The 27423-nt window shown below is 40.2% G+C and overlaps 1 protein-coding gene across 1 annotated transcript in view; it reads right to left on the bottom strand.

The window, feature by feature from the left end:
* Positions 1–26723, bottom strand: part of LOC309584593 (vasculin-like) — a gene marked incomplete at its 3' end in the record, with an annotated part of 137337 nt that extends 110614 nt beyond the window's left edge. The window contains exon 1 of the mRNA XM_082300687.1: positions 26573–26723. The remainder of the gene's footprint in view (positions 1–26572) is intronic.
* Between the last annotated feature and the right edge of the window lie 700 nt (positions 26724–27423).

The raw sequence follows: 27423 nt of genomic DNA on the forward strand, positions 1-27423 counted from the left end.
CAGCTAAAGTGTTAAAACTTGGCCAAGAAGATGAGGGAAAGATTAACAAAGAAGTTTGGACTGGGGAAGGAAATAGGGGAGGATTGAATATTGACCCCATAAGGGTCACAATTAAAAGAGAAGAATGTCCCATACGTGTGCGTCAGTACCCCATATCCTTAGAAGGAAGAGAAGGCTTAAAGCCGGTAATAGAAGAATTGATAAAGGATGGGACATTGGAACCTTGTATGTCTCCTCATAACACCCCTATTCTCCCAGTAAAGAAGTCTGATGGGATTTATAGATTAGTACAAGACTTAAGGGAAGTGAACAAGAGAACTCAGACCCGTTACCCAGTGGTACCCAACCCCTATACCCTTTTAAGTAAAGTCCCACCTCAGCATCAGTGGTTTAGTGTAGTGGATCTTAAAGATGCTTTTTGGGCTTGCCCGTTGGCAGAGGATAGTCGAAATATTTTTGCTTTTGAATGGGAGGATCCAAGTACTGGGAGAAAGCAGCAATTAAGATGGACAAAATTACCACAAGGATTTACTGAGTCTCCAAATCTATTTGGGCAAGCTTTGGAAGAAATACTGCAGACTTTCCCCACTCCTCCTGGAATACAAATTATCCAATATGTGGGGATGACCTTTTATTATCAGGAGAAGCTGAAGTCGAAGTTAGGGAGGCTACTATAAAACTTTTGAATTTTCTTGGAGAAAAAAGGATTAAGGGTATCAAAAGGGAAACTACAATTTGCAGAATCAGAAGTAAAATATCTTGGTCACTTAATAAGTAAAGGTAGCCGAAAACTTAATCCTGAGAGGGTTGCAGGGATTTTATCTCTTCTCCCTCCTTCTTCAAAGAAGGAAGTTAGAAGACTGCTTGGATTGTTGGGATATTGTAGACTATGGATTGAAGGGTATACGCAGGCAGTAAAATTTCTATATGAAAAATTGACAGAGGGGGACAATATAAAGTAGACCAGAGAAGATGATAATAAATTAGAAGAAGTGTAAATTGGCCTTGGTACCAGCTTAGAGCTTACCCTCATTAGAAAAACCCTTTCATCTGTATGTGAATGTGGAAAACAGAGTGGCTCATGGAGTTTTAGTCCAGGAATGGGGAGGAGTGAAAAGGCCAGTAGCTTATTTATCTAAATTGCTGGATCTGGTGAGCCATGGCTGGCCAGTATGTATTCAAGCTATAGCAGCTACAGCTATTCTGGTACAAGAGAGCTGTAAGCTTACTTTTGGGAATAAGCTAATTGTGTGTGCACCTCACGCAGTCCGAAATGTGTTAAATCAAATAACTGAAAAATGGTTAACAGATTCTAGGATGTTAAAATATGAAGCAATTCTGATAGATAGTGATGACTTGACACTAGAAGTAAACAAAAGTTTGAATCCAGCTCAATTTTTATATGGAGAACCAAAGAGTAACTTAACACATAATTGTTTAGAAATTATACAATACCAAACTAAAATTTGGGAAGATCTAGTAAAACAGGCCCTCCCAGAAGGGGAAAAAATATATGTTGATGGTTCATCTAGATGTTTACAAGGAAAAAGGATGTCAGGATATGCCTTGGTTGATGGGAAAAATATGCAGACCACTGAAAAAGGGAAATTACCTTCAAATTGGTCAGCTCAATCTTGTGAATTATACACTCTAAAAAGAGCACTGGAATATTTAGCACAAAAGAAAGGAACCATATATACTGATTCAAAGTATGCCTTTGGGGTAGTACACACCTTTGGAAAAATTTGGGAAGAAAGGGGATTACTTAATTCAAAAGGAAAGGGACTGATCCGAGGGACTCATTTTAGAGGTTTTAGAGGCATTAAAATTGCCTGAAGAAATAGCTGTAGTACATGTTAAAGGACACCAAAGGAGAATGACCTCAGAAATAAGAGGAAATAATTTGGCAGATCAAGAGGCTAGAGATGCAGCAGAAAATGGGGCCAAAAGGGTTATGTTAGTTTTGACCCCAGATAAGGAAGAATTAGAATTTCCAAAATTTAGTGAAGCAGAAGAAAAAGAATTAAGTAAGATAGGGGGAGAGCAAGATCGATCTGGAAAATGGAAACTCCCTGATGGAAGGCAGTTACTTAATAAGCCACTTACTAGAAAAATATTCGAAGACATGCATCAAAAAAGTAATTGGGGGTACTCAAGCTCTGTGATCACTTTTTAAGGAATTATGGATGCATTGGGATCTTTGGATTGGCAAAGCAAGTAACTGAGAAATTTATAACTTGCCAAAAGGTAAATAAAAAGGTAATGAGAAAAACAACACTAGGGGGCCGTGAGTTAGCTCTGTGTCTTGGGGTGACTTGTTATATTCCCTATCGCTGCACTGTGCCCAGAAATTAGTATATATACCTTTCTATGCCTTTAAACTGAGCCTGAGAAGAGAGAGAGAAAAAAAAAACCCTCAAGGACACAGACAGAGATAACACACTCTCGTTCTCTGCATTTTTTCTTTTTTTGGCTTCTGTGTTCTGCTGCTGAGGAGAGGAGCGGGGAAGCACCCTGCTTGCTGGTTCAGCCAATTTTTCCGGTTGTTTTTTCCTCCAGAGAGTTGAACTTTGTTTTTCCTGGGATTTCGGATTTTTTCCCTTTTTCTGCTGTACTGCTTCAATATCAGAGCACATCCAGAGGACTTTCCACCGAGCACAGAGGGCCTGGCCCTGGGCCAAGTCCCAGCTCTGAGGAGGAGGGAGACCAAAGGGAGAACTCTAACATTTTTCCCAGGTTTTTCTCCACAGCGAGAGATTTTATTATTTAGCATTATTTTCCTTTTCCCGTGTGTTTGTTAAATAAATAGTTTTTATCTCTTTCACTTTCCTTCGAGGAAAAAGTTTCTTTTCTCCTGAACCTGGTGGGGGAGGGGTGGATTGTAACCTGCCTTCTCTCAGAGGATATATTTCTAAATTTGGCCAAACCGGCACACTCTGTGACAGTTTCAAAGTATCCAAGTGGACTTTACTGAACTTCCCCAAGTGCAGGGGTGGAAGTTTTTATTAGTAATAATAGACCATTTAACTCATTGGGTAGAAGCCGTTCCCACTGTCAGAGCTACAGCTAGTGTGGTATGTAAAACCCTTCTGGAACAAATTATTCCCAGGTATGGAATGGTTAATAGAATAGACTCAGATAGGGGGACACATTTTATGTCAAGAGTTTTACAGCAAATAACTCAAGCCTCGGGAATAAAATGGGAATTACATACCCCATGGCATCCACAAAGTTCAGGCTGGGTAGAGAGGATGAACCAGACTTTAAAGAGAACTTTAACAAAACTAATGATTGAAACACAAATGTCATGGGTAAAATGTTTACCTTTGGCTCTGTTGAGGGTCCGAACACAACCCAGGTCAGACCTGGGAGTGTCACCCTATGAGATGTTCGGATTATCCTTTCTGACCACCCAACATGAAACTGCTACTTATGAAGTAGGGGAAATGAGTGATAGAAAATATGTCACCACAATTGCAAGAACTCTTGAAAATTTGCGGTTGAAAAGGATAATCCCTCAAACCACACCTTTAGAATTTAAAATCCATAATATCCATCCAGGGGAGTGGGTACTAGTGAAAACATGGAAAGAGCAACCTTTAACTCCACAATGGGAAGGTCCTTTTCAGGTACTACTGACAACTGAGGCAGCGATCCAAACCAGGGAAAGAGGGTGGATCCACGCCAGCCGAATTAAAGGACCTGTGGAAGAACTGAAGGAGTGGACTATAACATCTAAGCTAGGTGGTATCAAGTTGACTCTTAAGTGAGGACTGGGTGGTAGTGAACTAGAAAGACCCAAATGATCCAAGGACTGTACCAAGAAGCACACCTAATTGGGAAATAAGGCCAAGCTTATATCAAGTGCTGTCTGGACAAGTTTTGAGGAACCTCCAACACCCCCTTGGGAAGGAATACCTCCACTCCAAACTGGAGGATCAGGACTGTTTCTGTCAAAAAGTCCTCATGTTTTAACCTTAGCCTGTGATTTCTATAAAGAAGAGGATAGACTGTATCCTAAATCTCGAGATATCACAACCTCCATCAGTGCCATACCATATGCCCTGTCTGATTCATCCCAATACTGGACATACTAGCTGAGTTAAATGTAAGTGCATAAGTTGTAAAAATTGGTACTGCAGTTCACAAAACCGGCACCCTCATTGTATGGAGTGTCGAATGGCAAATTTATTCCCTATCCAAATAGAACTAGGAATAAGCAAGATAATAACTTTGCCCTGTGGATGGGAATTACTAGTGCCTGTCGAGTGGAAGGTACCTGAGGAACGGTGGGAAAATAACAGTGCCAAAAGTGATTTGCCTGGAAAATAGCAAAAAGAGGTAACAAGGAAATAGAGGGCAATACCGGATTGGCCACTATAACTTGCCACTGAGATGATCATATACACCTGCTGTGGGTAGCAACCCCATAGGCATGGGAGGTGGGGGTATAAGACATACCGGACCTCTACTATTCCTCCTCATTTTTTGTCTCTTCCCTTTCGGGATACCAGCAAAATCATGTTGCAAGTGCTACCGAAAGCTTTACATGGAAAGAAACCGAGGTTCCTTTTTTATTACACACACCCACATCAACAGTCACTGTTATAACCCATCCAAACTAGGTACCTGTACACAAAATGGGAAAAAATTCTGGATTGCAGAAAACTTAGGAACAAGTGGTAATAGGTGGGGAAATGAATGTCCAAAAGGGGAAAGATGGGTTTGTTTCACATTTGCCCTTAAGGGTAGAGTCCAAGATTTGGTAAAAGAACAAGTAGTAAACAAAAAGGCAAAGCCAGCACAGCAATTTAACTCTGTGTCAACCCCACGTCAAGATTTGTATACGAAACTTAAACAGCAATTAGAAAAGGAAATAGATATCTCGAGATTTGGGAAAAAACCTGTTTGTGGAATTGGGAGAAAGTATAAGTAAGGAACATAACCAACTGTTGGGTCTGTGGAGGGGCCTTAATGACAGAGGAATGGCCATGGAAAGGCAGTAGCTTAGGCCCAGTTGAACTCCTTAAGTGGAACCAGTCAAATATAAGAGGGGAAAACCAACCAGAAGGGTGGATTTTTGTTGGAACCCAATAGATTTCAAGTTCAACGGGGCTAGGAGAAGAATGTCTCTGGTGCACTGGAAAGGATTTTCTTAGCGAAGTAGGAAATATTCCCTGTAAGAGATATAAAGCTAGTAATGGAACTTTTACATGGTGGATCCCAGAGGAACCAACCCTGTCTTGGGCCCAGAGAAAAACAAAAGGGAAAAATTGCAAGTATAATAATGAAACCAGACTTTTTCAATGTAATGATACAGACAAGAATCCTTATTTTGGGATCCAAGAAATATAAAAATTTGGGGAGAATATAAATCAACAGAGAAATGATTATTGGAAAGCACCAGGTGGCTTATTTTGGATATGTGGGAAAAGAGCATACCCCAAAACTCCCCTCCCGGTGGAAAGGGAATTGTACTCTGGGGATCATACAGCCAGGATTTTTCCTTTTACCAGGACCAGATGGAGCTCAATTAGGAGTACAAGTTTACGAGGACCTAAAAAGAAAAAAAAGGGAATTGATTGGGGGATTTCAAAAATGGGGAGATGAAGAATGGCCCCCTGAATGCATACTGGAAACATATGGGCCAGCCACCTGGGCACAAGATTGGAGTTGGGGATATTGAACCCCAATTTACATGCTGAATCATATTATAAGACTCCAAGCAGTTGTAGAGATAATAATGAACAAAACTGCCCAGGCATTGGAATTATCAAGTCAACAAAGCCAAACCAGAGCTGCAGTGTATCAGAACAGGTTGGCTTTAGACGATTTACTAGCTGAAGAAGGGGGTGTCTGGAAAATTTAATACATCAGATTGTTGTTTGAAAATAGATGACAACAGGGATGCCATCCTGGATATAGCCAAGGATATCAGAAAAATAGCCCATGTACTGGTCCAAAAATGGGAATCAATGTTAAAAAGTAGCTGGTGGAATAACGTATTGGGAATAGAATGGTGGAAGAAGCTAGGCTTCTTCCTTTTCTGTGCTACAGCTGGTTTGATATTTCTTCCTTGCTTGATCCCATTTTATTTGGCTAATCACCAGCATAGTCCAAGGTATGCAAGTGGTTACAATGCCTATGGACCCCAAATTGGCTACATCTGAAATGGCACAAAAGATAATATTGTTAAAGAAACAAAATAATATGGAAGATCCCTTTGAAGAAGCAAAATTGATTTGTGAAAAAAATGAGTGAATGATGGAAGTTAGAAAACAAGAATTATTGCTCAAGCCAAATGATTTGTAAAAATAAAAGAGGGGGGATTGTGATAGCTAAATGTTATAATATTGGCTTTCTGCAAATGTTAAAATTAATGATGTTAAAGTAGCTTTGTTATTGTAATAGATACATATTATAATGGCTTTCTAAAAATAGATGCTATATGTAAAGGTAGCTTTGTTACAAATAGATACTATATGTATAATGTAACTTTGTTATAAAGATATAGTTTTGTAACAATAACTAATGCCTTTATTTCTGTCATTAACTAAACTTAGACATAATAGTGAAATAGCTGATATAGTTATGCTTGTGGTAATTGAAGTGTCTGCTTGGTTGGATAACATCCAACCAACACGTGTTGAAGACCCCTGCTACTGACATGCCAACTATCAGCAACTACCATCTGCAGAAACCATGGACCAAAGCCCACTCTGAGGGTGATAATAAAAACTGACTAAAACCACAGCCAAGAAATGCGCATGCTCTAAAGAGGCGGATCCAAGGAGGAGCCATGCTAAACAGTTCCTGGAACATATAAACTAGTTTGGGGAAAAGTTTGAATATGCATAATTGATTATGAATATGCACTAGGCTGATGCAATAGGACAGGTATGTAAATAGTGTCTTCGCAATAGCAGGTGTGCTCTTGGCTGAGTGCCAAAGCACCCAGCGCTGTGAATTTTGCTTTATTATCTTTGTCCCTTATTGTCCTTTATTAAACCTTTAAATCCTAACAAGAGAGTGAATCTTGTTTTTCACAGACTACAGCAAGAAATTTTTTTTTCTCCTTCCCTCAGATACAGTTCTCATCTCCAAGCAAGAGAACCATGAACTTTTTAGAAAAGACCAAGACAGGTATTGATGCTAGAAGATCAGCACAACAACAAAATCTTCAGACCAAGGCACTTAGAGCTTAAAAAAACAAATGGAGATGTTGGAAAACATACCAGTTTAAAAAAATTTTTTTTATAACTTTAGCCAAGTTTGTTCACCTTTGCCCTGGGGGAACTGAAGCTTCTTTCCAGGGCATTGTTTCTCTAGGTGAGGCCTGATGGGCTCAGTGTCATACATGAAATCCCTATTTGTGCTTGGTGTTTGCATATTAAGTGCTTTAATTAATTAATTTTGAGTTAATTATTTTTAAATTGAATGTTACAATTAACCCATCAGCCCAGGTACAAAAATCCAGTTCCATTATCAGTGTTTTCAATTGTTCAAAGTACTTTATTAAGAGAGTTGCACCCTTCCCAGTTAAAATTTTCCCAGTTAAAAATCACAAACTTGCCCCTTCTCAAACTTCAAACCACCTATACACCATAACAGTTACCTTTCCTGTGTTTACTGTATACTTTTACAAGTGTTTTGAGATGTGTTGGACTTGCATTCTGATTCCAAGGCCAAAACCCCACCCAGTCTTAATAGCCAGCAGCTATTTTTAGCTACAGAGCCATTACTCTGCAGGCAAGTTCCATGGCAACCTGAATACCTGAATTTTAATGAAGGTATTGTATTCCCCTTATCTCAACTACTACCACACCCCACACCCCCCCCCAACAACGATGAGCCATTGGTGGACAGAGATGATCCATCAAAGGGAAAGCACCAATCGCTTTGGACCGAAGGGGCGGGCTGTGGGCGGAGCAAAAACTATAAAAAGGACGAAGCCGAGGGGCGGGCTCTCTTTTCCCCTCTTGCTCTCTCCAGACTAGCTGTGGGAGACGTCGGTGCTGGGCATTCAAGCCTTACCCCTTTTAAGGGGCTTTTAGTAATTTTTTTAAAGTCAGCCCAGCACTGCAAGTTCTTTTTCTCTACCTGAGGTCTAGTGCTGTCTCAGCCAGAAGATCTCATATCCCTGTGCTCCTGGGGCATACCATCTACTGAGCCATAGGATCCCAAATTTTTATATTTTTCTGATTTCTGTAATTTTTCAATTTTTCTGTTTTCAATAAATTAATCTAAGAGTTGTCTCATTTCTCACACTCAGCATTTCCACAGACTGGGAGTAGCCCAAAAGAGATAAAGGCCATCGATGGAACATCAATCGCTGACTCTGCTTCTGGCAGAGTTGGAGACGTCCTCCGGAAAAGACTGATAAGAAAATCAAGGAATGAAGATCTAATTAACACCAGAAGCGAAGAAATCCAGATCCAGTAGGAGACCAAATACTAAGAACTACACAACTTGGGACCAATGAACACTGACCCAATTCCTTTCTATCAGTTTTGACTGTATAAAGATCTGAAAAATCTAGTAAAAACCATGTGTCATCGAATGATTCTCTCTGCACACCCGGGCTATGTGTGGATGGGATGATTTCTGTGGTACATCCTGGCCAGAACAACATCCTGGCCAGAATAATGTATTGACTCTCTCACATTAAAAATGTTGGAGGGTTTTGTTTTTCCAGCAGTTTCGGTGACAGAGAGATTAGGTTTATACTGAATAAGAATATAACAAAGGATCCAAAAAGTATTACCAAGTTTTTTGATGAATTGGCTATTAGTTATGGGACAACAAAAGCACTAAATGTGATTTCTTAATAAATTTTATCCTTACTGTTTTTAGAACACTAGTCAAGCTTCCTAACACTACTATTTATCCAACTGCCATGAAAAGAGTTTATTCTTAACTTACTTACATCCCTACCTTTCAGCTTTGTACATAAATCAAGGGCTGAGGTGAGACTTGGTGATCACAAAGTATCTAAGGATTGGAAAAGTGTTATTAATAAAACTTTGTCCAGATCTCACTGATACTGGTTGTCAATTTTTTTCACGCAAATCTATTGTAGAAGCAGATTCAAGCCTTCCCCATGTTATAAACATATATTATAATATTGGCTTCTCGCAAGTATAAAGGTAGATATTATATAATGTTAGAAATGCTTTTTGCTGTGTGGATGTAGTTCTCTCTCTTTTTAGCAAGAATGTTAGCAAGTGTGAGCAAGTAAGATAACCTCCAAGGGAGCAGAGGATGAGGCCCAAGAAGCTGCTAATCAATACTCTGTCCAGAGAACAAAAGGGCCCAAAGGCTACTCCGCCCAGAGAACGGGTGGCCAGGAGGGTCCAAGAGCCCTTATCACCGCTCTGCCCGGGGGGCAAAGAGGCCAAAGCTACAATCAGCCCTGACTGTCTGGAAAATTAAGAGATCCACCCTACCATCGACTCTTGCCTAGCAAGCCCAACTCCAAGAATCAAAAGAAATAAAACCGCAAGGCAGAAGAATACGCATGCTCTAAAAAGGCGGGACCAAGGAGTGGCCATGCAGAACAGCTCCTAGAAAAGTTTGAACACGCATAGAGAACAGACAGTAAAAATGGTATAAAAAGGACTATCCCTGAGCATTAGGTGTGCTCTTGGCAGAGCGCCAAGGTACCCGGCCATTACCTCTTTGCTTTATTTTATGTGTCTCTTATTGTCTTTATATTAAACCCTTTAAATTCTCACAAGAGAGTGAACCTCGTTTTTCACAATTGGGGGCCTCGCCCAGGATCTACACCTCGCCTCTGAAAAGCGTGGGAGGATTCAAGAAGCAAAGGGTAAGGCGCCCCCTGCCCAAATTGGCAGGACCCTTGCTTAGCATCCTCTGGCGCGGTTTGGTGGCAGCAGGGCGACACCCGGAGGACAAGAAAGACACAAAAATAAAGCAAATGAAAGCCCTCTCGACAAAAATCCCACAGACACTGGAAAAGCAACAGGACTGGTAAGTATTGTCCAAACAAAAAGGGGGTGGTTACGGGAGATGAGTGTGTGTGAATGAGACACGGACTGGTTGCCCCAGATCTGCGAAGCGAGTGTGGCAGTCTCTGAGTGCTGCGGTTCTGTCTTGTTCGCGAGAACAGCGGCCAGCGAGGAGATGAAGCGAGAGATAAGAGGAGTGAAAGAATCTCCCGGGGGTGACTGGGACGGGGCCCCAGGGAAGGGGTTGCAAAGTGGGAGCTACCCCCCCCATATGCTGGGTTGAGGAAAACTCCAAGAGCACCCAGGGTCTAAAGGTACCCCAAGAGAATTTGGGGTTGGATGCTAACAGTGCTGGGTTGAGGGAAATCCAAGAGCACCCAGAATCCTAAGGATTATATAATACCCATGGGTGGATACTAACAAGTGACTTGAAAAAGGTACCTTATTATTCTGTTGTGAGTAAGAATGAGTGAGTGAACAAATATTAAAAAAAAAAAAAAATAATGAGTGAATGTGTGAATGAAAAACTGTGTAATTAGAAGTAACTTTGTTTTCGGGGAAGGTGGGCTATAATAAATTTTTTTCTGTTTTTTGTACTGTGAAAGGGTGGGTAGTATTTTACAGCAGTGAAGTTGGTATTTTAAAGGAGCGAGTTGGTATTTCAAAGGGGGGGATAAATTGATATTTTGAAAAGAGTAAGTTGGAATAGAGAACCCCTGGAAAAATGGGACAACAACCTAGTAAATTAAGTTCAAATTATAAAAGGGTACCAGAGGATATACCCCAAGACAGTCCCCTCAGGGTCAAACTTGCAAACTGGTGTTGCAAAATGATTAGAGGATCAGGGACATGGATTATTGATAAAACCAAATCAATAGAAGAGCTGTGCAGGCAAAAGCCTGCAAGCAAAGGATTGTGTGAGAAACAGGCCTGAGAACAAAAAGGGAGTTTTGAAGATGTGCAGCTGTGCAGATAAGATGTACTGGCCATGAGAAGGGAGTGTGAACTCTGAATTCTTTAATCATAACATAACTAGTAGAAGCTTGCCAATGTAGTCTAATTATGTAGAAGCAGAAATGCGCTTTGATAGGTTTATGCCAATTAAGAGTTAACAAGCTTGTATACTATATAAGTGCCTCTGGATTGCTAATAAACGGAGCTTGCTTTTATCAATCATATTGGTTGTTCTGCAGTGTCTTCCCCCGTCGAAGTCATCGAACTTTTTCAACAAACTGGGAAACTGATCTTCTACAAAAAGAAAAGATAAAGTAAAAATGATTCAATTCTGCATGAAAGAGTGGGTAAAAAAGGAAATCAGACCTGATCATGTGTACTGGCCAAAATATGGGTCTGATGAGGCATGGATTCGCCAGGCTCTAAATGTATTTGTAAATTCAAAAGAGCCATCTAACCCTGAGGAGGGAGAATATGCTTCTTGCTGGACAGGAATTACAGAACCTCTGGGAACCAAAGTCTTTAAAATATCAGAAACCCCAGAAGAGAAGCAAAGAGAAGAGAAAAAAGGGTGGGACCCTTTAGAGGTACTGCCTCCGCCGACAGTGCCAGAGGCTGCCCTCCCCGCCCCGGCTTTGGGATTTCCTCCGCCAGCCATCCCTCCGCCCGCTCCGGGGGCCTTTCCCCCAACAGCCCTCCTGCCCCAATGGAGCAGGGGGGGATCCCACCCTTCCCATATATCTCGGGAATCCCAGCACCCTCAATTGAATCAAGGGAAACATCACACGTCCCGGCTTCAGCCCCCACCTCTCCTGCCTTGAGAAACCTGGCTTCAGTGCCGGACCCCGCCTCCTGCACTCCAGAATATGTTGCTTCACTGCCAGACCCCATCGCCACCCTCTGCAGAATATTCGGCTTCAGCACCGGACCCTGAATCTGCCCCTCCTTCCCAGGGGAGTTTGGTGCCTTCTTCCCAAATAAACCCTCTTCTTAATGAAGGAGCACCATACCAGAATACAAGAGGTGCCATTAAGGCTCAGAGGCAGCCCAACAATCCCTCCATTGCTAAACAAACAGAGGGAAGCCGAGAAATTCATTTGTTACCATTAAGAGAAGTACCTATGGGAGGACGGGGAACCGGCTTTGTGAATGCCCCTCTAACCTCTACAGAGGTTAGGAATTTCAAAAAAGAAATTAAAGGATTATTAGAAGACCCCATAGGTACAGCTGAACAGTTGGACCAGTTCCTAGGTCCCAACATTTTCACTTGGGAAGAAATGCAATCAATAATGAAAATAATATTATCCCAAGAAGAAAGAGAAATGATTAGAATTGCTGGAATAAAAATTTGGGAAAGAGAAAACCAACAAGGTCCACCCGGGGATCAGAAAATGCCCATTACACCTCCTAACTGGCACCAAAATGATGAAGCTGGGAGGGGACATATGAATGATTATCGTAATTTGATAATCAAGGGAATAAAAGAGGGGGCACCTCGAGGACAAAATGTAAGAAAGGCCTTTGAGGGGCAGCAAGGGAAGGAAGAAACCCCGACTGAGTGGCTGGAGAGGCTCCGAAAGAATATGAAACAATATTCTGGGATAGACCTGGAGTCCCTAGCAGGGCAAGCCCTGCTAAGAGTTAACTTTGTCACTCATGCCTGGCCAGATATTAGGAAAAAATTGGAAAAAATAGAAGACTGGTACGAGAAACCATTACAAGACCTAGTAAGGGAAGCGCAAAAGACATATGTCCGGAGGGATGAAGAAAAAGCCAAAGTGGAAGCAAAGATCATGATAGCCACTATGCGAGAGAGTACCTTCCAAAAAAATCTAAATCAAAAGCCCTCAGGTAACACTACTAAACATTCAGGGTTCAGAAATGGGGGAAGGGAGAAAAATAAAACCTCAGCACGGTCAAAATTCCAAGAACAACCCAGGGATGCCTGTTTCTATTGCAAGGAAGAGGGACATTATAAAGGAGAATGCCCCCACCTGAGGAGGGATCTGAAAATATTTCAAGAGACACACACAGAAGAAAAATAGGGAAGTCATGGGCTCTATTTTTTGGGGGATAAATACCATCTGGAGCCTTTGATAACTTTAAAAGTAGGCCCCCAAGAGGAGATATTAGAATTTATAGTTGACACTGGGGCAGAAAGGACTTGTGTGATGAATATTCCAAAAGGGTGTGATGTAAGTAATGATATGGTAAAATAATGGGAGCAAAGGGGGAAGGATTTAAAGTCCCTGTCATTAAAGATGTGGTCATTGAAGGGGAAACAAAAATAGGGATAGAGGATGTTTTCTTAGTTCCTGAGGCTGGCAGCAATTTATTGGGAAGGGATTTACAGATCCAGCTGGGGATTGGAGTCATACCAGAAGAAGGGAGAATGATGGCCAAAGTGTTAAAACTTAGCCAAGAAGATGAGAGAAAAATTAACAGAGAAGTTTGTGCTGGGGAAGGGAATAGGGGTGGACTAGATATTGACCCCATAAGGGTCACAATTGAAAAAGAAGAATGTCCCATTCGTGTACGTCAGTACCCTATATCTTTAGAAGGGAGAAAAGGCTTAAAACCAGTAATAGAAGAATTAATAAAGGATGGGACACAAGAACCTTGTAAATCCCCTCATAATACCCCTATTCTCCCAGTGAAGAAATCTGATGGAAATTATAGATTAGTGCAAGATTTAAGAGAAGTAAACAAAAGAACACAGGCCTGCTACCCTATGGTTCCTAATCCCTACACTCTTTTAAGCAAAATTCCACCTCAACATCAGTGGTTGAGCGTGGTAGATCTTAAAGATGCCTTTTGGGCCTGCCCACTGGCAGAGGAAAGCCGGAATATTTTCGCCTTTGAATGGGAAGATCCAAACACGGGGAAAAAGAACCAATTGAGATGGACTAAACTACCACAGGGGTATTGTGAGGCCCCAAATTTATTTGGGCAAGCCTTGGGAGAAATATTATAAACCTTCCCCATGCCCTCAGGAATACAAATTATCCAATATGTAGATGATCTTCTAATATCAGGAGAAGATGAAATTGAAGTTAAAGAAGCTACTATAAAACTTCTAAATTTTCTTGGGGAAAAGGGACTAAGGGCATCAAAAAGGAAATTACAGTTTGTGGAATCAGAAGTAAAATATCTTGGCCACCTGATAAGCAAAAGTAGCTGAAAACTAAGTCCTGAAAGAATTACAGGGATTTTATCCCTCCTTCCTCCCTCTTCAAAGAAAGAGGTTAGAAGACTGCTGGGGCTACTGGGATACTGCAGACTATGGATTGAAGGATATACACAGGCAGTAAAATTTTTATATGAAAAATTAACAGGGGGAGACAATATACAATGGACCAAAAATGATGATGACAAATTAGAAAAACTGAAGTTGAAACTAGCCTCAGTACCAGCCCTAAGCTTACCCTCACTAGAAAAACCCTTTCATTTATATGTGAATGCAGAAAATGGAGTAGCTCATGGTGTATTAGTCCAGGAATGGGGAGGGGTGAGAAGACCAATAGCTTATTTATCTAAATTATTGGACCCAGTAAGCCGTGGCTGGCCAGTATGCATTCAAGCCATAGCAGCTACTGCTATTTTAGTGAAGGAGAGCTCACCTTTGGAAGTAAACTGATTGTATACATACCCCATGCGGTCCAAAATGTGCTAAATCAAAAAGCTGAAAAATGGTTAACAGACTCCAGGATATTAAAATATGAAGCAATTCTAATTGACAGTAATGATCTAACTATAGAAACTAGCAAAAGCCTCAATCTGGCCCAATTCCTGTATGGAGAACCAAAAGATGACCTGGCACATGATTGCTTGGAAATTATTCAATACCAAACAAAAGTTCGGGAAGATCTAGCAGAACAAGCCCTCTTAGAAGGGGAAAGAATATATGTGGATGGTTCATCCAGATGCTTGCAAGGAAAAAGAATGTCAGGATATGACTTAGTCGATGGGATAAATATGCAGACCATCGAAATAGGAAAACTACCTTCAAATTGGTCGGCACAATCTTGTGAATTATACGCTCTAAAAAGAGCACTGGAGCATTTAGCACACAAAAAGGGGACCATCTATACTGATTCAAAGTATGCTTTTGGGGTAATACATACCTTTGGAAAGATCTGGGAAGAAAGGAGTTTACTAAATTCAAAGCAGAAGGAACTGATACATGAAGGCCTGATTTCAGAAGTTTTGGAGGCATTAAAACTGCCTGAAGAAATAGCTGTAGTGCATATCAAAGGACACCAAAAAGGGATGACCCCAGAAATAAGAGGGAATAATCTAGCAGACCAAGAAGCCAAAGACGCAGCAGAAAATGGGACTAAACGAATTATGTTAATCTTGACCCCAGAGAGGGGAGAATTGGAAATCCCCAAATTTAGTAAAGAAGAAGAAAAGGAATTATTTAAGATAGGGGGAGAACAAGATCAATCTGGAAAATGGAAACTCCCTGATAGGAGACAGTTACTTAATAAGCCACTCACTAAGAGAATATTAGAAGATATGCATCAAAAAACTCATTGGGGTACTCAAGCTTTGTGTGATCATTTTTTAAGAAATTGTGTGTGTATTGGAATCTTTGGGGTAGCAAAACAAATAACTAGGAACTGTATAACTTGCCAAAGAGTGAATAGGAAAATAACGAGAAAAACAACATTAGGAGGCCATGAGTTAGCTCTGCGACCATTCCAAAGTATCCAAGTAGATTTCACTGAACTTCCTCAAGTACAAAGATGGAAGTTCCTATTAGTAATAGTAGACCATCTAACTCATTGGGTAGAAGCAGTTCCTGCTACCAGAGCTACAGCAAACGTAGTATGCAAAACCCTTCTAGAGCAAATTATTCCCAGGTATGGAATGGTTAATAAAATAGACTCAGATAGAGGAACACATTTTAGATCCAAAGTCTTACAACAAATAACTCAAGCCTTGGGGATAAAATGGGAATTACATACCCCCTGGCACCCACAAAGTTCAGGCTGAGTAGAAAGAATGAACTAGACTTTGAAAAGAACTTTGACAAAATTAATGATTGAAACTCAAATTGGTATTGCACTTTTAATCCTTTAGACATAAAGCATTGACCAAGTCTGGAGCTAGGATTGGATCCGGTCACACCTGGACTCCTCCCTGAGAAGGAGTTTAGAAAGCAAGGGGGTCCTTTCTGCACCTTGTGACTCAACAGAAAGGTCTCCCTGACAATTCTGTCTGACTCTGTCCTCTATGCAGAAAATAAGCAAGTGTACCTTGCCATCAAATCTTGTTAAACCACTGTTGCATTTACCTTTGAACTCTGTTAACTCACTATTTATAAAGTATATTGTTGCTTCTTTCTTAAGAGTGAAGTGCATCACTCCATTTGCAACAAAACTAAAGACCTCCATGCAGTTATCATATAAAACAAGGGTATGAAATACATAGATCAAGGAGATATAGTTGAACAAACTACCAAAAACACTGTTATGGAATATATCTCAGGTTCACCAAACACAATTTCTCACATTTCAATAAAATTTGTGTAGTTTCCTGTGGTAAAAATATATTTTGTTAAAAATCTCTGCCACCTCCCATTTACCAGGAGAAAGAAAACCCAAAACAGGCTGCTTATTCATTCTCATGCCCTTTGTCCTAAATTAGGGGCTCCTGCCACCACAACTATGTCAATTACAGATTTCACCCTCCTTCACTCCTGAACAATTTCACCAAATAGGCAGACTGGCAATACGTGGCAGTAGTTTCTAACCACTAGTGAAATGCGATAGAGAGCATTATAGACTAAGCATACTGCAGAATCCTAGCAAACATCCATTAGTCCAGCTCATATCTCTGCAGAGCACATAAAAAAAAATGGGTATACAGTGCAGGCACATACCAGACTCATTAGACAGGAGAACTGTAGAGCCACTACAGACAGAATCAGGTGCATTTCTGAACTGCAGTGCTAAACCAGGAAGCAGTTGTGGTGAGAAAAGCCATGGACCAAAAAGATAAGGCAAGTAGATAGACCTAGACTTTTTTTGTTTCCATGCCAGATGTATAAAATGCTGGAAACAATTAGAACTGACAAAGCTTTAAAACAAAACAAACAACAAGAAAGTCCCAAGTCTCCAACTCAAACACTGGAAGCCTTATCACAGAATATATTGAGTTGGATGGGACCCACAAGGATCATTGAGTCCAACTCCTGGCACTGCACAGGACATCTCAACAATCTCGCCCCATGCCTGAGAACGTTGTCCAAACGCTTCTTGAGCTCTGGCAGCCTTGGTGCCGTGACCACTTCCCTGGGGAGCCTGTTTCAGTGCCCAACCACCCTCTGGGTGAAGAACCTTTTCCTAATAGCTAACCTAAACCTCCCCTGACACAGCTTCAGCCATTCCCTCAGGTCCTGTTACTGGTCACCAGAAAAGAGATCAGTGCCTGCCCCTCCTCTTCCCCTCGCGAAAAACTTGTAGACTGTGATGAGGTCTCCTCTCAGTCTCCTCCAGGCTGAACAAGCCAAGTGACCTCAGCCACTCCTCATACAGCTTCCCCTCAAGGCCCTTCATCATCTTCATTGCCCTCCTTTGGACACTCTAATATTTAATATCTCTCTTATATTTTGGTACCCAAAACTGCACCCAGGACTTGAGGTGAGGACACCCCAGTGCAGAGCAGAATGGGACAATCACCTCCCTTGACTGGCTGGCGATGCTGTGTCTGATGCACCCCAGGACACGGTTGGTGCTCCTGGCTGCCAGGGCACTGCTGGCTCATCTTCAACTTGCCATCAACCAGGACCCCCAGGTCCCTTTCTGTGGCACTGCTTTCCAGCATCTTGTTCCCCAGACTGTCTGTACATCCAGGGTTGCCCCCTCCCAGGTGCAGAATCTGGCACTTGCCCCTGTAAAACTTCATATGGTTGGTGATTTCACAGTCCTCTAATGATCCAACCTGACTTTCTTCATATACTAGAACTTCATATAATGTCTCCTCCACTGCTCCTGCTAACACAGTGGAACAGTAGTAATTTCCTTTACAAATGTCTCCAACTTGGCCTTACCAGATCAAGAAAACAAAGGATACAGAGGTCTGGAATAAACTGATTACACAAAAATTAATTTAAGTGATCACTCCTGCTCCATTATAAAGATGGTCCTTTATCCTGAATTTCTTCTAGCTTCACTTTCATTTATCAGATCTTTCTAGCATGTTTTGTTTTCTATAAACAGGTCAAATCAGAAAAAATGAGCCTGATTATTAAAGTACAGATTCCTAGAAGGACTGTGGCATATAAGCTAATATGCACTCACATTTAATTGCTGTGATTTTTTGAGACTGTTTTCATTTATTTTTCCAATGGTTTAAGTAGTTCCAACTAGAGGAAATGCATTTAGTATCACATTTTTAATATATTTAACTATAAATACTATAACATTTTTGTGAATCATAATCAAGTGTAAAAACATGTAATCCTACCTTTTATTTTCCCACATCCACACCCATTACAGATTATAGGAGGAATGTGGCTCTTTGCTAGACTCGCTCCACTAAGTCCATGTCTTTCTTGTGCCAGGGAGCCTATAACTGGACACAGCACTCAACATGTGGCCTCACCAGGGCTAAGTAGAGAAGGATGAACTCTCCTCAACCTGCTGGCAACACTCTTCCTAACATAACCCAGGGTGCTGTTGGCCACCTTTTTTGTGAGGATGCATTGCTGGCTCATGGTCAGCTTGCTGCCCAACAGGACCCCCAGGTCTTTCTCTGCTGAGCTGCTTACCAGCTGGTCAGGTCCCAGCCTGTACTGGCATATGCAGTACTACTCCCCAGATGTAGGACTTCACATTTTCCCCTTTACTGAACTTCATGAGGATCCTCTGTCCAGGTTCCTCTGAATGGCAACACAAATATCTACTGTATCAGCCACTCCTCCCCATTTTGCATTATCTGCAAACTTGCTGAGGGTAAATTCTTCCCTATGTCCAGGTCATTAATGAAGATGTTAAATAGTACTGGATCCAGTATTGAACCCTAGAGGTACAACACTAATGACTTCCTTCAAATGGCTTTTGTGCCACTGATCACAACCCTGACAGGTTGGGCCTGGCCATTCAGCCAGTTTTTGATATACCTCATTGTTCACTCTCTAACACATACTTTGTCAGCTTCTCTATGAGTATGTCTGGGAAGACAGTGTCAAAAGCCTTACTGAAGTCAAGATAACCAACATCCATTGCTTCCTTCATCTACCAAGCTAGTCAACTTGCTTTAGAGAGCTACTAGCTTGGTTAAGAATGATTTCCCCTTCATAAAACCATGCTGACTGCTCCCACTTACCTTCTTGTCCTTCATATGTTTGGAAATGGCTTCCAGGATTACTTGCTCTATCACCTTCCCATGGACCAAAGTGAGATTGACCAACGTGTAGTTCCCTGGATCCTCCTTCTTACGCTTCTTGATGACAGGATTGACATTTGCTCTCTTCTAGTACTCAAGAACCTCTCCCAATTCCCATGACCTCTCAAAGATACTCAAGAATGGCCTTGCAATTACATCAGCCAGCTCCCTCTGCACACATGGGTGCATCCTGTCAGGCCCCGTGAACTTATGTAAATCTAACTGTTCCCTAACCTGATCCTCTTCCATCGAGGGTAGAGAAAAAAGCACAGCAGAACTTTAAGATGACAAAGACATGAGATCAAAGACCATCCCCACCCAATTTTAAGGGCATGTTCTTTAACTTGTTTAACCAGTATTTAGCTGGCAAAGACAGCCCCGCTGATATTGAACAGATCCAACTCCAGGAAGGTCTCTTCAGTATATGAAATAAAAATATTTCCCTAGCCCAGAAAGCTGTTTTCAATATTGTGGTGGTACATCCTCTCCACCCTGTCCCCCCCCCTCCCCCCAGGCCACACTATGATCTGAGACAGATTTCATTACTGTTGGCAAAATACATTTGATAACACTACTTGCCCGAACTACCTACACTAATTTGTCTAACACATTTTAAAATGATGCTAAAACTTAGAAAAAATCCCTGTCAGCTGAACCCATGTCACCAGAAACTAGACACAAGGAAAAATAGTTCTGCATTTTCAGCTCCTATACTTCTCACACTGTGGATAGCCTAAATTATTTTACAGGAAGCAATTTCCATGACATTAGGTATTTCAGAGATTGGTAGAAGATTGAGATAAAAGGTAATATAAACTCAAATAGGTAGGAATACTTGAAGCTTGTAAGCAGAGTAGTAAAGTTATTAACTGAAAAATAGTGAGTTTCATGACATGAATTCCCAAAGTTAGAAAGGAAATACAAATTCAAATTTCTTGATGTTCCCTGAAGACCATTTAGAACTTCAGTCTACTGATTTGCTTAGAGAAATCCATGAACAGAATGTTCATGCTTTTGCATGTGGATATATGTATATATGTAGTTTTCAGAAAATCTAAAATTAACATGTATGCATATCTAAGCAGAACATACCCTATTCTTTTACCTAATGCCTCACAGATTATTATTAGCATAAGAACAGCATACCATAAACTGCATGTGGAACCTTAACTCCACCCCTCAACTACACAGTTGTTTGATAACACCCCCCATCATAATTTTTAGTATAAAATTCAAAAATGGGGTAAAAGAAGGTTGTAAGGCATCATAATTAAAATAGAGTGTTCTTATGACAATGGAAAAATAAAATATTATATATTACTCAGTGTCTCAAGTCTGTTGCTACTGCTGCTTTGCTTGCTTGGTAATGAGCTACAGCAAGTGTATCACATCCTTATTAAGTCAGGAAGGCAAACCAAGCATATATGAATTTCAGAGGGGCCCACTAAGCAAGTCTGCATGACATCTTAGAAAAGAGCAGCCATCTACAAGAAGGGAAGGGAGACACACAATTTTCTATGAGGGAATTAAAATTGAATGTATACCAGATATGCCAAATACCAATTGTACTTCATTTCACTACAGCAAAAAGAAAAAACTACTTGCCAAGGTCTTTTTAATTTTTTTCCCTGAAGAAGCATCAGCAGCAGGCAAAGTTCTCATTAAAACTGAACAACTCTGGAATAACAGAGCTACAGAATAAATTGACCATTCAGCTCTCCCATCTTGGGCCAGCTTCAAATATTTACTTCATCTACTTACCATCAGCCACAGAACTACAAAGTTTTGCTCTGAATTAGGCAAAGAAACTATGCTCAAATCCTAACCATCAGACTACACAGTCTCTTCTTCAGAAATGTTCGGGATTTTTCTCAACCAAGCAGGCCATTAAAATAACCTACTCCATCAAAAGCTTTTTTCCTTCTGCCACAAAAAATCCCACATTTTCTTTTAAACCGAAAATTTATTGTGATAAAAATATCCTTCCCTGTTATGTCTAGTCAAGAGTAGCGCTAATTTGAAGTTGGTAAGTGTAAGTTTTAAACAATACTTTTGTTTAAACCTTATACATCTCAATTTTTATTCCCCTTAAAAAAAATAGCTTATTAAAGATCTTCCTTACTCTGTAATTCATTTAGTTTGAACAAAGCAAAATAAGCTAGTTTCAAGTTGTTATTTTGCTATCCAAAATTTGTAGATTAATACAAGAGAAAAGACTATTTGAATCCTAACACAAGCTTTATGAAGTTTTTGAAAATGGAAGCATTTCTACTGATCACAGATTGATGCAAAGGCGTGACACTTACTTGAACTAAAGATTATTTATTTCCCTTCCTTTCTCTCCACTTAAATGCACAGCCACAACAAAAGACTAAGCTTCAATCTTCACAACCAACTTTTTAACACATGGAAAGGAAAATGCATGTGCCACCACCACCCCCCACTCCCACATTTCAATGTAGAAGAGGGTTTACATTATATGATAATTTACAAACAAGGTTAAATTTGGATATGGCAATTCTCTCAAGCTCTTTGCTTCTCTAAAATTTATTTTCAGAGACTCACACCTCCATTAATAAGAAAGGGAGTTGAATCTTCAAAGGTTTTCCCTCCCACTGGTTCAACGGACATTGAAAAGTTCTGAACAATTCAGCTAGAGCCTCTTTCCTCAACTGTGCTACTGCAGAGCAAGTAAAATCTCCAGTTTTAGTTTCCGTGTCCCCACCATCTGTCAGAGACTGAAATATTATAGTTTATGACTTAAACATTTTCATGAAGGACTTATAGCAAAACTGTATTACAAAAGCTGCAGAGAAGACCACCACACCCTGAATAGGCCTTCTGACTGGGGCCCTGGACTGCAAACTAATGAAGAAAGTAACAACTCAGGGCTGGGGAAAAAGGATACATACACAGAGCACACACTTAACACCTTCGGAGTGGAGACCAAAGCCCCAGGGCTATCAGCTGCCAGACCCTCACACCAAAGGGTGGGGGGAAGAGAGGCTTTGGGTGTGTTGGAAAAGCCTCTGGTCAGAGGCACAGTTAACACCCATCCTCTGCTGTGCAGAGAAGCCCAGCTGAGGGACCCTTCACCAGGGGAAAAGCCTATCCACAGCAAGAGGGGGTGTCATGGCCCATCAAGGCCCCCCCCCCCCCCCGAGGAGGCCCCAGACCCTGCACCTGAGCACTGCAGATGATGCAACAGATTCATAGTATTGCAAGGGACAGTATCAAACTGGCCCCCCACAACGGAGGCATGTGGGCATTCCCACCTGGCCCAAAGCATATATTAATCCACTGGATTCTATACTTTTCAGCATGGTACAGCGTGGCCGCAGAAATGAAGGACCCTCACCACCAAGACCAGATGGAGGGGAGCAATGAGATGTCGTTGGGACCCCTGGAAGGTTGATATGCTTCCACCTAACCCCTGTCACTCTCTCCCTGTCCCCCCACCCCCCCCACACACACTTCTTTCTCTATTTTTTTTCTTTCATTTTTTTCCTCTTTCTCTTTGCCTCTTTTACTATTAAATAAAATATATTAATATTTTGGCACCAACATCTAACCTCATTTGGTTTTAATCACATTTTTTGGGTATATTTTGAACCTTCAAAGTTCTTTCCATTTTATACACAGAGACTTAGTTTTTTTTGCTCTTCTGGGTTTAAATCGGATCGCAACACCATCCAATATAGAACATTTGTTTCTTTAGTTTACCTTCTTGTCTCATCTTAAAATAAAAAAGTATGATATCTAAGGCTTCCTGCAGAACAGTGACGATGGGACAAAGTCTTCTGTCAAATTTGAACACTTCCAAAAGTCTTAGGACATGCCAGGGTGTGAGAAGTGTATTGAATTAAACTCTAACAGTCAAGATTTTAACCATAAAAAGCCAACACATCCTCTAACACAAACACAGCCCTAAAACCTAGCTTTACAGTGACTTAGCAAATACAAACAAAAACACGCAAGAAAAATCCACCTTCATTTCTAGTTAGGACCCAAGTTCCTTAAGTGAGGATGAATCAACTAAAGTGCACTTACTACCTTTGTTTTATATAAGGATCTAGAATGTTGGCAGACTTGGTGGGACACTGGTGTTCTAAAAATCCCAACCACTTGCTCCTTATCGTATGGTACCCTTAACATATATAGATATGGTTCAAAAGCAATAGGGTTTACAACACTTCTGTGAATCAAATATTATTGTTACAAAAATCAAGACATCTTTTAGGAAATGTTTTAAAGAGCTAAAATTAATGAGAGAGCTTAGAATACCTTGACCATTACTTTTATCCAAAGAAGTTTTTGCTTCTTGCACTGTACCAAAAATATAAATTTTTAAAAAAAGCTAACTATTTTGCAACACAGAATAACTTCATATTTGAAGGTAAACTACAACCAGGTTCCTTCTGCTTGAAATCCTACACTTGCATTACCATTTAGCAGAAAGCTGGATAAACGCTAATCTCTTGTCCTCTGCAAGGATCGAAGACCAAAAGCTGAACCATTAGTGCACTAACATCACCACCCAGTTCAGCATATATTATGTAACAAAATCACCAGGACTGCTTTTGCACTTTGGAGTCTTCACAAGGATCTAAAGAAAAAGCAGTTAAAAAAGGTGGCAGTTTTAAAATATCCTCAGCACATAAAGCAGAAAAACAATTCTATATTATTTCAGCTGTTTCCCGGAATATTTTTACCCAAAATACAAAAGATGATGATTGTGGAAGAGTTCATAGCACCACATAGGGCATTACCATCAGCCACTGTGTAATACTACTGCACAAAACGCCACAGTAACAAAAAAAAACAAAACAAAACAAAAAAACCCCACAAAAAACCCAAACAAAATGAATACAAAGTCTCATTCAAGTTTATTTATAATAAAGTCTGCAAATAATTCTCCTTGCAAGACAGAATATACTCCTAGTATGTTGGAGTCACTGAGGCAACAGCTGAGCCAGCTGCTGGGCCAGAGAGCCACGAAATAGCAAAGGCCTGCTGGTGGAAAAACACAGATATTTGAGATGCCACTCTCACCTTTGTGCGAGTAAAGGAAAAGCCTCTCCCACAACTCCTTGTGGATGAAATGCAACCTTACACACCCCCCAGACCCTGGTTAAAGAAAACTACCTCTCCCAGCAGCCTGTGCGGTTGCATACCTGACCTGGTTCCCCACTCCGCCCCTTTCCTCTGTTCATTGGTTCCCTTCCCTGGTCCCGCCTTTGTACCGCCCATGTGCCCTCAGATTACTGGCTATAGAACACTATGTAAAGCTGCTCAAAAAGCATGCTCGTCCTCTCTCGCACCTGATTACCTCTGCAGAGGATGAAATAAACCTCGTCTGTGGAACACGCCATGTGGAGGGCCCGCCTCGGCTCCTTATCTCTGGTAATATTGAGCTATCTGGCATAAGTGTGTGTGTGTGTGTATCACCAGCGCATAACATCTGCGCCAGGCTGAAAGGAGAAGCCTGCTAGCGTGAACGAATGCACCCGAGCGGTCTTGCACTCAAGACGCTTTGGGGAACACAGCGGTGACCTCCCTAATCACCCTAACACCCCATACATCTATACTAGTACTAAAGAACTAAGAGCAAATTCCTTAGAAATTACAGATGAAGTATCACTATCAAACCGTTTTACTCACACATTTTAAACAGAAAAATCTCACTAGAATAGAGAAAAAAAAGCTTGAAGTACATTAGCTTGCGAAGTACTAACAAAGTAGATATCAACACAATTTCCTTATATAATTTTACAGATTTTGTTTCTATTAAGCAAGTTTAAACTGAAAAGCTTCCACCAGCAGTTTTTTCACAGAAGAGCAGCCTACACCATTGAATATAATTTCTCAAGAAAGGTACTCACTTTAGAATTCTACCAGAATAAACACATCAGTAAAAGAGTCAAGTTGCTGACAGTTATTCCAGTACAAAAACTATGTTTACATCAAGGTTTAAAGTATAATCTTTCCAGGGCAAGGACCTTATCTTTATAGTTGTCTGCAAACCACTTAACACACTCTGAATGGTCCTAAAGAAGGACCAGCATGCTAGGCATTTTCTCCTCAATGGTCCTCACCCAAGCATGAATTTTGTTTAGGGTACAAGGGCACATGCCTGAATCTGTGTCAAATACATACACATATAAATAAGAACAACTGCACTTCCCAAATGCAAAACACAGTGAAAAGAAAAAAAGAACTATCCTACCAGCAACCAGAAAAATGTAAAGAAAGTTAATTTAATAAAGCTAAAAAGCAAACTCTTCAAAACATACAGAAGAGAAAGGAGTCCAGATAAAATGTCACCCAAAATAGTAAGTGGAGAGAATGCAATTCCTTGATTTCAGTGAGAACCTCTTGTCGAGAGATAAAAGTGCCACATAGCACTGGAAGTTAATAGCTTGTAAAAGACAGATATCACTTTTTCTATGATTTAAAAAGCAAGTGCTTGTATTACTATGTTTATGGCCACATAATAGACAAAATCTAATAAAATGGCCACTCACACCTGAATTTTTCCCATTTACCAAGTGTTTTCAAGCAAAACACCGACACAACTAAAAGAGAATGAGGAAGGTAATTCTGTTAGTTTGGTTGCTTTACACGTGGCTCAGTTCATTCAGCCAAGCCCAGCCATACCAAGACTCCATCTAGAAGAGCCTCAAGCAATTATAGAAACACTCCTATTTATGTTCTACAGTTTTCATATTTTCAAAACAGCAAAACTGAAATGTATGTTAAAATAACAAAACAGCAAAAACATTCAAAGAAAGCAAAATACTGAAGCTAGGTCAACTTTTAGATATTGACAAAACCACACACAGAACAGAAGTACTTCAGTGAGCTTAAGAATTTAAAATACTTATTTAGGTGCAAGACTTTCATTTATGGTCAAAATAGCAAGTTACAGGGAAGAAAAAAAAACCACCACCACCACTGTAGTAATCTTTAGGCAGTTTCACATGCTTTAAATTACTTTTCTACAAGGTCTTTAACATAAGCCATCTTATCAAACATTTTTGCAGTGCCCATAGATAAAACAATTTTTTTCATTAACTCACTATTCTTAGTATTTCAGTACTGCAGAAGCTCTGAAAAATTTTGGAAAAGGTTGCAACTAAACGTAAATGTGTCACCTTTACCAGACACTCAGTTTACAGTCTACCCAATATTTTAATTAATTAAAACTTTATGAATAATCAAGGTGGGGTAAGGGGGAGAGAACTTAGTAAAATTACCTCTGATTTCTGAATTAAGTTGTTCTGCCCATCTTAATTGTCTTCAAAGCAGTAGTAATTCAGCTGAAAGCAAACCTACAAAAAACATTGTAAATATATTCATTCCAATATCTAAACTATATCTATATTCAGAAACATTTAACCACTACAAGGGAAGGGGACAGCAATACATCTAACAATAAGATGCAAAATTGGTTAGTTCACCACTATATTTTGTTTTGAATCCTTCCAAAAGGATTTTGGGGGGGTTGTTATGGTATATTTTCAAACTAATCAATCAGAGTCATTAATTTCCATTACAGAATAGGAAATTTCTCTGAACCCAACCTTAAAATATCAACACATGTAAAAGCCAGTTTGCATAGGCAGCAAATTAATTTTTGTAATAAAATATGGCTTCCATACATGACAAAGAACATTGGAAGGAAATGAATTTTTAAAAGAGCTACATTATCAGCACCTTCATGCTGAAAAAATATCTAATGCAAATGGAAAGACTGACACACAAGCTATACAGCAGACTTGTTCAATAAGTATGAAAGTTCATTGTTATGATTAAAGTATTAATATGAAGCTACGTACTGATTCAGTCTAGATGTACATATTTTTAATCTCCATGAAAAAACACTCATACTTACAAATTTCTTTTTGCAGCAATACATGTATTCTGCAAAGTTTTAAAAATACTCCATTAATTGTTAAAATGGCAAGTAAAGGTTAGATTCTGCAAGCTCATTTCAATGTTCTCCAAAAAAAAAGAAAAACCAATATCTTCTAGGCAGTAATATTACTGGTTTAACTGTACTCTTGAATAAACATTTTATGAGTAGAAAATTGATTTATGAACACTA

This window comes from Coloeus monedula (genome assembly GCF_965178545.1).
Source record: "Coloeus monedula genome assembly, chromosome: W".
In the NCBI taxonomy this organism is placed as follows: domain Eukaryota; kingdom Metazoa; phylum Chordata; class Aves; order Passeriformes; family Corvidae; genus Coloeus; species Coloeus monedula.